Source organism: Chrysemys picta, chromosome 5, assembly GCF_011386835.1.
Source record: "Chrysemys picta bellii isolate R12L10 chromosome 5, ASM1138683v2, whole genome shotgun sequence".
Taxonomy (NCBI): domain Eukaryota; kingdom Metazoa; phylum Chordata; order Testudines; family Emydidae; genus Chrysemys; species Chrysemys picta.
Window position 1 is genome coordinate 25470445 of NC_088795.1, and position 13855 is coordinate 25484299.

Below are 13855 nucleotides of genomic sequence, written 5' to 3' on the forward strand. Positions count from 1 at the left end.
TTTTAACTATATTTACAAAAATTTACAATATTGCAAAAAGGCAAAAATCAAACATGCCAATCTGTTAACAAAAAACCATCCTCATGTAGCAAACACCATATTAAAAAAAATTGGTTTTAAAGCAAAAATTATAAATACTATAAACCTAAAGGTAATTAAAAATAAATTAAGTTCCTTGTCACTACTGCAAACTAGTCTCATGCACAAGCAGGCAAATACTACTATAAACTTAATACAAATAAATCTAAAAAACCTAAAAGCAACATAAAATATGTGGCAGTGGCTAAACACCACCTCCTAGCTGCTATATAAACAAAAAATTAAATTAAAAAATAAAACTGCCTTAGCCATAAAATGTACTAAAATGCAAATTCTTAATTTAGCATCACTTAAACACAAAATGTTTTGGGTAATATCTAAAAATGTTCCGGTATTAACGCATCTTTTAAAACAATAAAAACAATCCTTATTTAACACCTACAAATATAAATAAATGCAGTATGTTTCCAGCATAAATAAGCCTAATTTATTATTAGGTAAAATTTTTAATAATAATTACTCACCAACATGCTATAAAAAGAAAAATATTAAAAAGTAAGCCTGCTCCCAAAATTAACCATAAAATCCTTTTGGCTACCCATGGTTATAAATCAATAAACTAAAAAAAAAATTATTAAATACCCAAAAATGTACAAAATAAAGACCTCAAAAATGGGTGTGCTTGTCCCTACCTGTCACCACAAAACCATCTAGCAAAAATACCTCATTAAAAACACGTGTAAAACAAAATAAAAAATGTAACACGTTTTATACAAACAATGTATGTGTGTTACATCCTAAAAAACAGTATTTTAAAAAAATACAAATATCAGCCAACCCCCAATAAATAAATGTAAATGTAATGCCCACGTATTATATACTAGCAATCACATGTACTATTTACCAAAAATAAAAAAAAGCACAAAGCACTATAACCACTGCCCTGGTTAATTTCTCTGTTACCCTTATCCTAAATTAGCACAATCTAACTAATCACTTGTTATCAAAAACAAAAATAACTCAATTTTTACAACAAACACAAAAAAATATTAAAAAGCGTGTCATTCAAATATTACATGCAAATAAAAACATGCTAAAATTGCTAAATCTAAAAAAAACTAACAGCCTATCACTGGTACGTTTTTACAGGCTGGTCCCCAACCTTTAAAAGCATATTGTCTATTATGTTCCATCCATTACTAATTGTGTTAATATTGTCCTGTGTTTGCTTGCTAAAAATGTGTTGTATGTGCTATTAAACAAAAAAAGTTTGTTAAATTACAACCACAAGCTCAAATTGTCTCTCAATACATTGCTATAAAATAATTGTATAAAATATGACCCACTCAAAAATTGTTATTGAGGGTCGAAAGGGGGACATATAGTAATAAAATTATGTTTGTATTTTGTATAATTTTAATAAAATAATAATGTAGCCTGTATTAAATGTATTGGTGTATAATTTAATCATATCCTGCCAGCCACCCTTTTTAAATAGCAAAAAGGAATGGCCTAATGGGCCATTGGGTAAAAATGCATCAGCCGGAATCTGTGTCTGGGCTGATTCAAGGCAGTAACAAACGTTTTAAGGTGACTATTTTATTGTAGATTTAGCATTTTAAAATAAATAAAAAGATGCCATAATTGTTTTCTTGTGCAATGCAACAATGTTCCTGTTTAAAATGTTCTGTGTAAATTAATTCTGTTTTATATACATAAAAAATGCGTGTTAAAAAAAAAAGTATAAAAGCTATTGCTAAGCCAGATATAAAAAAAAACAAATGCAAGGGCACCAAAAGGCTGCAACACACCCTTATTAAAATGTCAAAAAAAGGCAAATTAACAACTCTAAAAATAAAACAAGCATCTATCAATAAAAAAAAAATCTGTAATAAAAAATAAAAACAATTAAAAAAAAAAAGCACACGTCAAACAACAATTAATTACAACATAACGGTGCAAAACTCATTGGTCCCAATAAAAAAAAAATCACTATATAAACAGGGTGCCTTGCCATAAAACTTTGGGTTCGTCCTGCCAAGACTTCCTCAAAGCATCATGTCACAACCAACAGAACCCGGCTCCTCCCTACCTGTGATCAACCTAACTGGCCACTAGATTGATCCGGACTCTAAACTGGTCACTATAACATCGACTGGCGGAACAGTGTGTGTGTGGGGGGGGGGGGGGGGGCGGAGTGTAATTAAATACATATGCTAATTGTTGTATCTTCAATAAATGTGGCGTATTGCCTTTTCCCCTAAAATAAATCCCGTGTGCTTCTTATAAGCATATTACTTTTACACAGCACTTTGCCTATGCTATTCCCATGAAGAAGGATCCCTTCCATGGGACTCTTAGCTTGAAATCTCTTATAGAGGATATAATTTTCTGTCTGCATTTTTGTTTCTGTCTGACCACAGTACACCATTACTTGTCTGCTCTTTCCACTGCTATGAGTCACCTAACCAGCTTCAATGAATTAGAGGCATAGTTTGTTGACACTTTTATGAAATAATTATACATAAAGGATCTATCCTGCTCTCTATAGCAGCTAAATCCTCCTACCACCACCACTCCTTCCCACACCAATCACTATAACCCACACCTGGTGGAAGGGGGAGTTTTATAGAGGTTATGGGGAAGGAATCCTCCTGTAACCTTCCAGGTCACAGAGAGGTAGCACAAATAGCTTCATGGCCACTCTATAGCCCCAAAGGTGCAAAACAGAAAGAGGGCATTGTGACACAAAAATTGGGGGAGTGGTAAATAATGAAGAGGACAGGTCACTGATACAGAGTGAGCTGGATCGCTTGGTGAGCAGGGCGCAAGCAAACAATATGTGTTTTAATATGGCTAAATGTATACATCTAGGGAAACAGAAGGTAGGTGATACTTAGGCCTGGTCCACACTACCCCCCACTTCGAACTAAGGTACGCAAATTCAGCTACGTTATTAACGTAGCTGAATTCGAAGTACCTTAGTTCGAACTTACCGCGGGTCCAGACGCGGCAGGCAGGCTCCCCCGTCGATGCCGCGTACTCCTCTCGCTGAGCTGGAGTACCGGCGTCAACGGCGAGCACTTCCGGGATCGATCCGGGATCGATTTATCGTGTCTAGACAAGACTCGATAAATCGATCCCAGAAGATCGATTGCTTACCGCCAGACCCGGAGGTAAGTGTAGACCTACCCTTACAGGAGGGAGGAGTCTATCCCAGGAAACTGAAAAAAGATTTGGGGGTTGTGGTGGATAATCAGCCGAACATGAGCTTCCAGTGTGATGCTGTAGCCAAAAGGGCTAATGCAATCCTTGGATGCATAGAAAGAGGAATCCCGAGTAAGAATAGAAATGTTATTTTACTTCTGTATTTGGCACTGGTGCAACCACTGCTGGAACACTGTGTCCAGTTCTAGTATCCACAATTCAAGAAGAACGTTGAAAAATTGGAAAGGGCTCAGAGACGAGCCACAAGAATGATTAAAGGGTTATAGTGATAGCCTCATGTAGCTCCATCTGTTTAGCTTAACAAAGAGAAGATTACGGGGTGACTTGATTACCATCTATAAGTAGCTACATGGGAAACAAATATTTGACAATGGGCTCAGAGAAAGGTATAAACACGCGCCAATGGCTGGAAGTTGACGCTAGACAAATTCAGACTGGAAATAAGGTGTACGTTTTTAACAGTGAAGGTAATTAACTTGTAAAAACTGGGAGGTTCTGTGCTGCTGATGGCGCTGCATTGCCGCTGCAGGCTTAGGTTGGGCTCCCATGGGAGGACCCTGTGAGGCTGGGCTTGGCAGGAAGTACGGCCCAGCAGGACCTGAGTGGCACCCTCTCGCAGCCCACTGATTGGCTGGTACCGATACTTAAATCAGGAAATCATGATAGGAAGCTGTGTGTGCCTGCCTGTCTCCGCTCCAGACCTTATATTTCGGCTTCTGACCCTAGTTTGTCCTCAGCTTTGCTCTTTGATTGCTATCTGTAACCTGGCGCCTGGCCCTGATCTCCTGGTAACCTAACCTTGACTCTCACTTTGTCCTCTGGCCTGACTTAGACTCTGACCTCCCGGTACCTGACTCCCAACTCTTGCTCCAACCATTAGGTCTGAACATCCTTGTCCCGGTCATGACATAACCAACTTTACTGGATTGCCCAAACATTTAGTACAAACCCCTTTGGGGTTACTGAAACCAGTGTATGATAGAACAGCCCTGAGGCTATTCTAAGTTCTCAGTGGGACCAGCCCAGCACCTGATTATGCCACCTTTGCAATTTCCCTTGGCTCATCCCCTGACCAAACTGCACTGGAAGCAGATGGACCAGTCCTGAGAGGATCTGGTCCCATGATTCCAAAATGAGTGGGATGAGATTGTGCTACAACACTTGACACCCTTTTTGACCCAAAACACCCAACCAACCGATAAATAAATATTAAAAACAAAACAAACTGAAATAAATCGGCCTAAAAGGAGATAAAGTAAATTAATGAAATCTAAAAAAAGTCAAAAACAAAATTCTACCCTATGCAGAGATCTTAGCCCACAGGGGAGAAGAGCCAGATACCCCATGAAGTCTACGAGGGACTACACTATTATTATCTACTTTACATGGAAGTAGATAAAAACGCTCAGATATTTTGGTAATAGGCAGCAGTTTAAAACTCAAAGATAGACAGACAGATTAAAGAGGCTTATCCACAGCACACTTGACTTTCAGATTGATTATAATAATTTTAACATTAATTCTTAACAAGCAGTGAGGTCAAAAATCCAACGTTTTGGTCTGTACTGAGCCTACCAAGTCATCTTTAATAAAAACTTGCTAAAATGGCTTTGTATAATTACCACATTCCCCACTCTCAACTGTCTACTCAATTACAAGCTTCAAAATCACTGGCAGTCCATTAAGCTCTATGTCGTTCACAGACATGTCTAGTCATTATAAATACAACTAGAAGTACATTTTTAAATAGGTGGGATCTGATTCTGTTTCCACTCCACTTTTACCCCAGTGTAACCCTGCTGACTTCAATATGGTAACTCCTGAGAGTTACAATCTTTACACTATGCCTAATATCACAGTAATAATTAATTTTCATTATAATGTTTTTAATATATTCCAGCATATATTTCACTTCCTGTCCTATCAGAGTTAGGTATAAATTCTATTCCAGTTAATCAAAAACTGGAAAGAGAGTGGGATTTTCAAATAGTTCAGTATTGGTCTAACTCTGTTCCTGTTGATGTCAATCACCTCACTCCACTCCAATTGAAGTCAATGTGTGTTGGCCAGCGCTTCATTTGTGCCAGGGCTAAGCCCTGGAAACTCTGGGCTTGGCAGTTCATCGCCCCAGCACCTCTGGCCTTGCTGCAACAGTTATGAAAGTAAAAAATTGCTTGAGCCCCAGCACCTCTTTCATTACAATTAAGCACTGTGTCAGCTTGAGGGGGAAGCAAAGTTATGCTAATGCTGAATGCTTTTGAAAATCCCACCCCGAGTGATAGTTCCCCCTCTCAGAATAGTTTTTGGTTGGTTCATTTATTATTTACTTACTTTTAACTAGTGAATTCAACCAATACACAATTTCTCTTCATCTATCAAGAAAGATACAAGTCGAAGCAAATGCTAAGGTTGTGAGGTTTTGTTTTGTTTTTAGTATATGTTCATTCATATGTAACCCTTCTGCCAGATGAAGCCAGCAGCAACAAGGGCTGGGTTCAGTATCTAGGGATTCCTTTTCAACAATACAACACAAAACCGGCTCGAGCCCCCACCCAGTGACCTGGGACAATTACACACCACCTCCTGGGCGCCTCTAAGAGGCAATATTTCCCCTCTCGCAAGCACAGAGTCTGAGTGTAGCAAAAACTTTGAATAAAAGGAGGGAATTTACTCAGCATTAATTTGGGAAAACACCACAACCAGAACTCAAACACAAACCATGAGCAAAAGACCCACCGCCAAGTAAGTTGGGCAGTGTCCTTTTCCCCTCAAGGTCTTAAGTCCAGCAACTCTAAAGTCCATTTAACATGCCCGTCCCTTCTCTGCACCCCACTCACAGTTGCTGCCCTTGGCCAGTGCAGCCCCAGAATTCAGAGGTTGATCTACTGTCAACTGTCCCAAAGTAGGTCTAATACTTAGACCTAGGTATCAGTGATTTCAGCTCTGCAGTATGTAACAAGACTCTCAATTGATTCTAAATTAGCTTTTTTATTATACCATGGAGAGAGGAAGAGTCAAATGGTGCCTAGGACCCTTAAACAGGGCCCACACCACCAGGTACAAGTACCTGTCCCCACCCGCTCTCAACTCATTGGGCTTTGGAATGGCGAGTGCTGTTCAGTTGAGGGTGAGTCCCTCCATTGGGGTATGCCAGGTAAATTCTGCTGCCCTTGGTTCACACAAGGACAGCAACCCTTTATTATTCCTGCCCCAATAACAAGGAGACTGGGGATCTAACGAGACCAGCTTCTGAAGTCTTTTTCCACAGGTCAGAACAGCACCAATACTGAGAACATAAAACATGCTGTGTATGCAATAACCTCTGCATTCATTCCCGTTGCTAGCCCTTTAACATGCTCCAGTGCGAGTCTCTGGGATTCTTGTAATTTTAGTTTAATTTATTGTCAACTGCTAATTCTCCAACAGGTATTAAGAATTTGTGATTCATGGTGGACTGTGGTTTTCTGATTAAAGCCAAGGCATTAGAAACAGCATTTAAATAACTTGGGATGAGTTTAAATAATCATTAGACATTAATTTTATATATAGGATCTCACTGGGCATTAGATGGGAGAAGGGAAGGATGGTAATGTTAGAAAAAGCTTCAGAAGTAAAAAGAAGGAACAGAAATAACGAGAAACAAATTGCAGAAAATCTCAATGAAAATTAAGCATTTTTTCCCCAAAATATAGATGATGCAATAGAGAAAGAATGACCCGCTTCTGGTGAACAAGGTGAGGAGGTTCAGAATCTCTGGATGAGGCCTTAGCACGTTTACAGTAGCATAAGGGAGACTGCCATCCCAGAAATTAAATACAAGTATCCTGTAGTGAAGCCGACATGTCAGCAAGCTTACAAACAGGAGCTTTTACCTCATTAACTCAGCCAATGTTTTCAAAACTGACTAGTAATTTTGAGTACATTAATTTATGTGTTGAGATGCCTTAAAGGGGCCTGATTTTCAAAAAGTGCTAAGAACTCACCGGGGGCTCAAGCTGGGCATCCAAAATCACTAGTCACTTTTGAAAACCTTGGCTCCTGTTTCTTGCTCGTTTCCAATTGTTCAGGGCAGTGATAAAACTGTGGCATTATTAGCCATACACATCACATCTCTGTCACTCTAAATGTAGTGAAAGAAAGATCTATGTAACATTAATCTATGAGTATGAAGGAAGTAAGCAAGAAAAGCAGCCAGTCCTTTTGGAAGATATTCCAAAATGCTGGAAACTGGCAATTATCTATAACTCCAATATTCTGGATAGGAACCAATATAAACTAAGGAATCATAGGTCAGAGAGTTTAACTAGATTCAGGGCCATTTGTGGAGAAAAGTTAGAGAACATCTGCAACAACGCAGTTTGATTAATTTACACACTGGAGTTCTTTGAAGGTATTACGTCCACAATATCTGAGGGAAATTCAGGGGATGCGTATGTGTGAATTTTCAGAAAGCACTGGACCAGATCTTAAATTAGTGATGATTAATAATATCTAAAAGGTCTAAATTTAGGGCTTGGTCCTGTGAGATGCTTTGTGCCAGACACAAGGGGCTCTGGGAGCTCAAGTCTCAATTGAGGCAATGTTGACAGCACTCAGTGCCTTGCAGTGAATGACTTGCAATTAATTTCCCTCAACTACTGTGGCAATAATGTCCCCAGAGAACTCCCAAGTGTTACTAGTCACACTGTGCTTTTTCAGATGTTTGTGTGTCCATGCTACATTTTCCAGGGGCCCTGCTGGAGGCACTAAATTGTCAGTCAGGGACAGGGCCTGAATATAGTTCAATTACACAAGAGAAGCATGCCTTAAAAATTGCCACCACGTTACTCGCTCTTATAAACTGTGCTAAGGAATTTAACATTGTAAGTAGTAGCCTGGATAGGGTTTAAATCAACTCTACTCAAATTTAAAATAATGCTTAACCCTTATATAGCTCTTTGCATTTTTAAATAGCAAAGCATTTACCATCATATGTTAGCCCCACTTTACAGATGGGGAAACCAAGGGACAGGGATTAAGTGACTTTCCCAAGGTGTCACAGCAAGACACAGGCAGAAATATGGCAGAACTCACGTTGCCTGATTCCATACTCTGGTGCCCTACTCACAGGACAGCATCCTCTTCTCCTTTCTCCAAAACTCCTGAGTCACACTTATTTATTTCTAATCTCCATTTTCATAGGTTTCTCCATCAGACTGAGATTTCTATTTCTCTCCTGTGATCTGAGCATGGCCATTGCTGTACCAGTCCCTGTAAGTACTGAACAAGCAGCACTAGCAAAGGAGTGACATTTTAAAAGAGGAACTCATTGGAACTTCACCCTAGTAGAGCAGGAAACCTGCTTCCTGAAAGGTGAAATATGCAGTGCTGATGACCTATGGGGGGATTCCTTGCAGGTGCTTGTGGTCTATTTGCTTGTTGTCGGTAAAGCTTTGAGGTAGAATAGGAATAACATAAGAAACTATTTCTTTACCATCTATCAGGTTTAGAAAAAATATATTTTAAGGAAGTTCTTCCAATAATGAGAAGCAACATATTTTCCATTTCTAATAGTCCACTCTTTGATTGACAGGTTACGATCAAGGTATTTTTTCACCATGTTTATTCTTATTTTTCAAGCTTTTGGAAGTTTGTAGAGAAATCTAATTCTACAACAACCCAAGCCCAAACCTAATCTGGATCCCAGGATCTTCTCCGTGTCCCATCTCTGTCTTATAAAATAGGAGGCAAAATAATTACCATTACAGTTATATGCTACTATGACATTATCTTAGGATCACCGTAAAATGGAGCTCACACAGCAGTGGTGAAAATTACTTTTTGAGTTGGGACAAGGGTGCATCCTGTAGGTTTAGTAATAACTGTATCTATGGATAATAATGTCAGAGACCTTTAAAATAATTTCCATTGGTGTGTCAGTTTCTTTTTGCAGTGCCCAAGTTAATTCGAAGGGGTCCTTTTGTTAGTCCCAAACGTGGTAACAGAAACCAACCTCACATTGTTATTTTAATTTTAATCACATATTTACATTTTAAATGAAAGAAAACACTACCAACATGAGCTGTGAAACTCTTGAAAGGTAAGGTACTGGGGGAGAGTCTGATCTCATATGCATCTGTAAAAATCCAGCGTTACTCTGGATTTACCCTGGTGAAACTGAGCCCATGTCTACACTACACAGCTTTTAGCGACATGGCTGTGCCGCTACAGGAAAATGCTCCCGCCAACAAAGCGCTGTTCACACTGGAGCTTGTCATTGACAAAACATGTGTCTTTCAGGGGTGGGGGGGGGGAAAGAGGGGTTTACATCTCTGAATGACAAAAGTTGTGTCTTTCACTTGCCAGTGTAGACAAAGCCTGAGATACATACACCACAGTAGTTTCTGATTTTGAAAAGCTTGAAAGCTTCTGCCTAAATAAAATGGTTAGTCTCTAAGGTGCCACAAGGACTCCTCGTTGTTTTTGCTGATACAGACTAACACAGCTACCTCTCTGAAACCTGCAATAATTATAACACTCATACCACTAGATGGCACTGCAGCTTCAAACAAGTCAACACTTTGTCAAGCTCTGTGGATCTTATAGGTGGGTTAAATCCCCCTTTTCTCCATCATCCCATTCCCTGGCTCAAGCACAAGTCCTCTGGACTACTAGAGAATCTAGTTGACACACACACACACACTTGTAACTCAGATGAGAAACTAGGGCTCCACTTCTGTGAACACACAAGCACATGCCTAATTTTAACCATGTAAGAAGCTCCATTGACTTCATTAGGGATACACCCAGGAATAAAGCTGGGTACATGTTTAAGTGATTGCAGGATTGGACTCTGACTATGACCATGTCTATATTAGGAAAAATGTGTGATGCTAACACATTAAAATTCTAGCATACACAAGGCAGTTGTAGTTATAAAAGTGTGTTAGCAGCTCAAGGTAATTTCTAGGGAGAGAATCTAGAATTTACCTCAACCACCTAACAGGTGTTAAAACCACAACTGCCTTGCCTACACTAGGATTTTAACATGTTAATTTACATTTGTTAACTAACATGTTAATAATACCCATATTTTCTCCAGTGAGGCTAAGGTCCAAATGGGATAAAACAATGATTACACACACACACACACAGTATCTGGGAACTGGGCTCCGCCTCCAGTCTGAGAACCTACACTGCAATTTCACAGCCCCTTAGCCTGAGCCCTGTGAACCCGAGGCAGCTGGCATGGGACAGCCGGAGGTTTTTAATTGCAGCGTAGGCATCTACAAAGCATTGTAGAAAGCATTAAGTAATGAATCCTCGGTACCCAGATAAGAGACTATTATTATTCCCTGCTTAGAGACAGGGAAAATTCGGCAATAGAGTTAAGTGACTTGCCCAAGGCCATAGAGCAAGTCAGTATCAGAATTCAGATTCACAATCAGGAGGTCCTGGCTTGCAGTCCTGCACTTAATTAAATGTTTACATGCTGGTCTATTTTTAAGTCCTCTTTATTCCAAAGACACCTTATTTTAGATTAAATCTGACAATTTCCCTTTAAAAAAAATACAGGAACTTATTTGGTTTAATTTGTAGTTTCCGACATTCAAGGGGGGTAAGTCCATGTTTTTGTATTTATAACGGTTATTGCTGTACAATTAAAAACAGTAAACATAGGTTGCACTTTGACTGGTTTTGTGGAGGATCATTTCTGGTGGTATTAAAATTAGTAAAGTAAGAAATATCCACAGAAGTTCTCACACTCCTGTTGCAAAGAAAGCTAACGGAGGAGATTTTAAGTATTTCAGCCCATTGTTGCCCTGTGGAGAAATCGACCCCATAAGGGAGTGGAAACTTCCTGGGGCTCTTCTTCCATCGCCCTGCACTGGGCCGTCATTTACACCAGTGCAAAGCGTCTGTTAAATCCTGCCATTCTGATCTGGCAGCAGTTTATACCCACTTCGTTCTCGTGTTCAGGATTGCACCAGGTGCAGAACAACAGAGAATTGGGGCCTCATGAATTTCAACTTACAAGATTTCTTTGACCTCTCCACCCCGATCTGATCTAAGACAGACAGACACACAAAAGTAGATGAGGGGTTTCACCTCCCAAAACCTGCATATTTTGGTTGATTTCCCAGAGGACACTTTCCATGGGGCTGGGGAGCAGGAAGTAGAATTGGTAGGGCAAGGAGCACCACAAGCACTTTTGCAACACTAATCTCTTGTGGGAGTCCCTTTGGTTTGGTAGAGGCATTTTAGTTATGTTGGATCCATTCCCCATATAGTCTTAATCTACCACTGCATGGAAGTATCTTAGACATTCAGATAACACACTGATAAGTGAAGTATAAAAAGAAAGAGAGAGAACTGTAAGATAGATGAAGGCAGCAGCAGGAAAAAGTATTCATTCCCCCTTTTGCCCCCTACTCCACCAAACGTTTTCCCGGCTTTAGTGTAAAGGCTACAGACTCTTCATCTGCAATTAAAAACTTACTGTATTTCAAGTGATTTGCATAGATTTACCAAAAAAAATCCTAAAAACAGCTACAAAAATCCTAAACATTAAAGTTGGCCTAATTTGTACATTAACTTTCAACAATACTATTAAATATTTGTAAAGCAGTATTAGCTAGATGCCTGGTCAGGGCCTTATTGTGCTAGGCACTGTATCAAACACACAAAATGGAAAGATCCTGTCTAACCCAAAGAGTTTACAATCTAGGATCAAGCATCCGGATCAAAGAGGAAGCTCAGCCTAACTGGAAAACTTCCTGGGAAAAACACGGCAAAAATATATACTAAAATCTACTTCAGCTAACAGAACGGTGCATTAATAAGTCTTAACTGAAACAATACAGAAATAATTTTGATTCAAGGGATGTTCTGTCACTTTCTTTGAGAGAAATAACAGGCTGTCTGTGGAACTGGAGTTTTCCCCTCAGTTTAAGAATTGTACTTTCAGAGTCACTGGTGCCAGAACAAGGGAAGCCAGGGCCCCCCACTTTTTAACATGAGCGTAGTTTGGGGGGCAGAGTGGACATTGCTCCCTGTGACAGGGTGCGATTCACCACTGTGGCGCCTCTGGCTGGCTGTCCTGGGGATTAGCTCTGTACGCCAGCGTGCCATCCTCTGGTGGCATCTTGCCATCACTTCTGCTACAGGGACCCACGTCACTCCCAGGACTGCCACGTCCTCTTCGTGACACAGCCCTCCAGCTGTGCTGCACTCTGTGCTCCCCCTTCCAGGGGACCTGCAGTCCACTGTCCAGCCACTTCCTCAGTGGCGAGTGGGGGGGGACCTGGGCCCACCCACTATTCTGGGTCCCAGCCCAGGGACCCTGTAGATGGCTGCTGCTTAAGGCGCTCCCTCTGACTCCTCTGTAGATCTCCCTGGGCCACTTCCCCGCAGCCCCAGCACCCTCTTTACCCTTGCCTCACCCTACGGAGCCCTGCAGCCCGCCAGGAGCTGCCTTTAGCTCCCCAGGTCTCTGCCTGCAGCACTGCTCTGTCCCAGGTGCTTGCAGCCTTCAGCCTGCAAGGGAGCCAATCCTCCTCCCTCCTCAAGCTCCACAGAGAGACTGAAGCAGCTCTGCTCCCCAGCCCTTTTTATATGGACAAGCCCAGCTCTAATTGGCTGCCTCCTGCACAGCCTCCCTAGGGCTCTATTAACCCATTATGGGCCAGTGTGTGGCAGATGCCCCATCACACACCCGCAAGCTGCAAGTCTCAGGCAAGCATAGAGCAACGCTGGAAGGGGCTGCGCTTTGCAATGGGGGAGCTGATCACGGTGCTGCATGTGCCAGACGGTGGCTGGTGGGAAGAGCAGAAGGAGGATGGGCTGTGCGGCTAGTTCCCAGCGAGCTACAGGCAGCCGCTGGAGGTGGGAAACTGGCTGGACCAGGTGACTAGAAGGTGCGGGATGCTGTGTGGGTAGAGGGCGCAGGGCGCTAGGGCCATAAGGGAGTGCAGGGTTAGGGGAGAAGGGACATAGGAATCCACTTGGGCTTTGGCCCCCCCCACTTCTACAAAGGTTCCAGCACCCTTGTTCAGAGTGGGTAAATCACATTGTCCTATTTATTGTTTGTTTTGTTTGTTAATGAATACTTTGTGAAATGTTTATAATTCTATGAAAACAGCATGGATTTTGTTATTTGCAATGTTAATAACTCTGTTAAGGTTACTAAACAATACTACAGTACATTCATATTTTATGTATGGAGCTGCTCCTCCACTATCTCCCATTGACATAAATAAGAGACCTGCTTTTGCTCGTGTGGTCATTAATTTACAATAGTTTACTTCACGGCTAGTGCTATGACTTAACATATGCTCTATTTAATGTATTTAACGATAAAGAACAGTGGAAACAGCTGTTAATTCTCATCTGAGATTCTAATTCAGTTTTCTCATTCTGCAGATGACACTGGGAATTTAACGATGTCCTCCATCCATCTTATCTACTTCTAACCAGTCAGCAAGGTTATTTTTGTTTGTTTGAATTTCTATTATTCTCTCACACATCTTTAATGTTACTGGTGCACTGAAAATTCTGGAGATAAACAACAGTACACCTATACATGCCTCTAACATTCATCTGTGTTCTT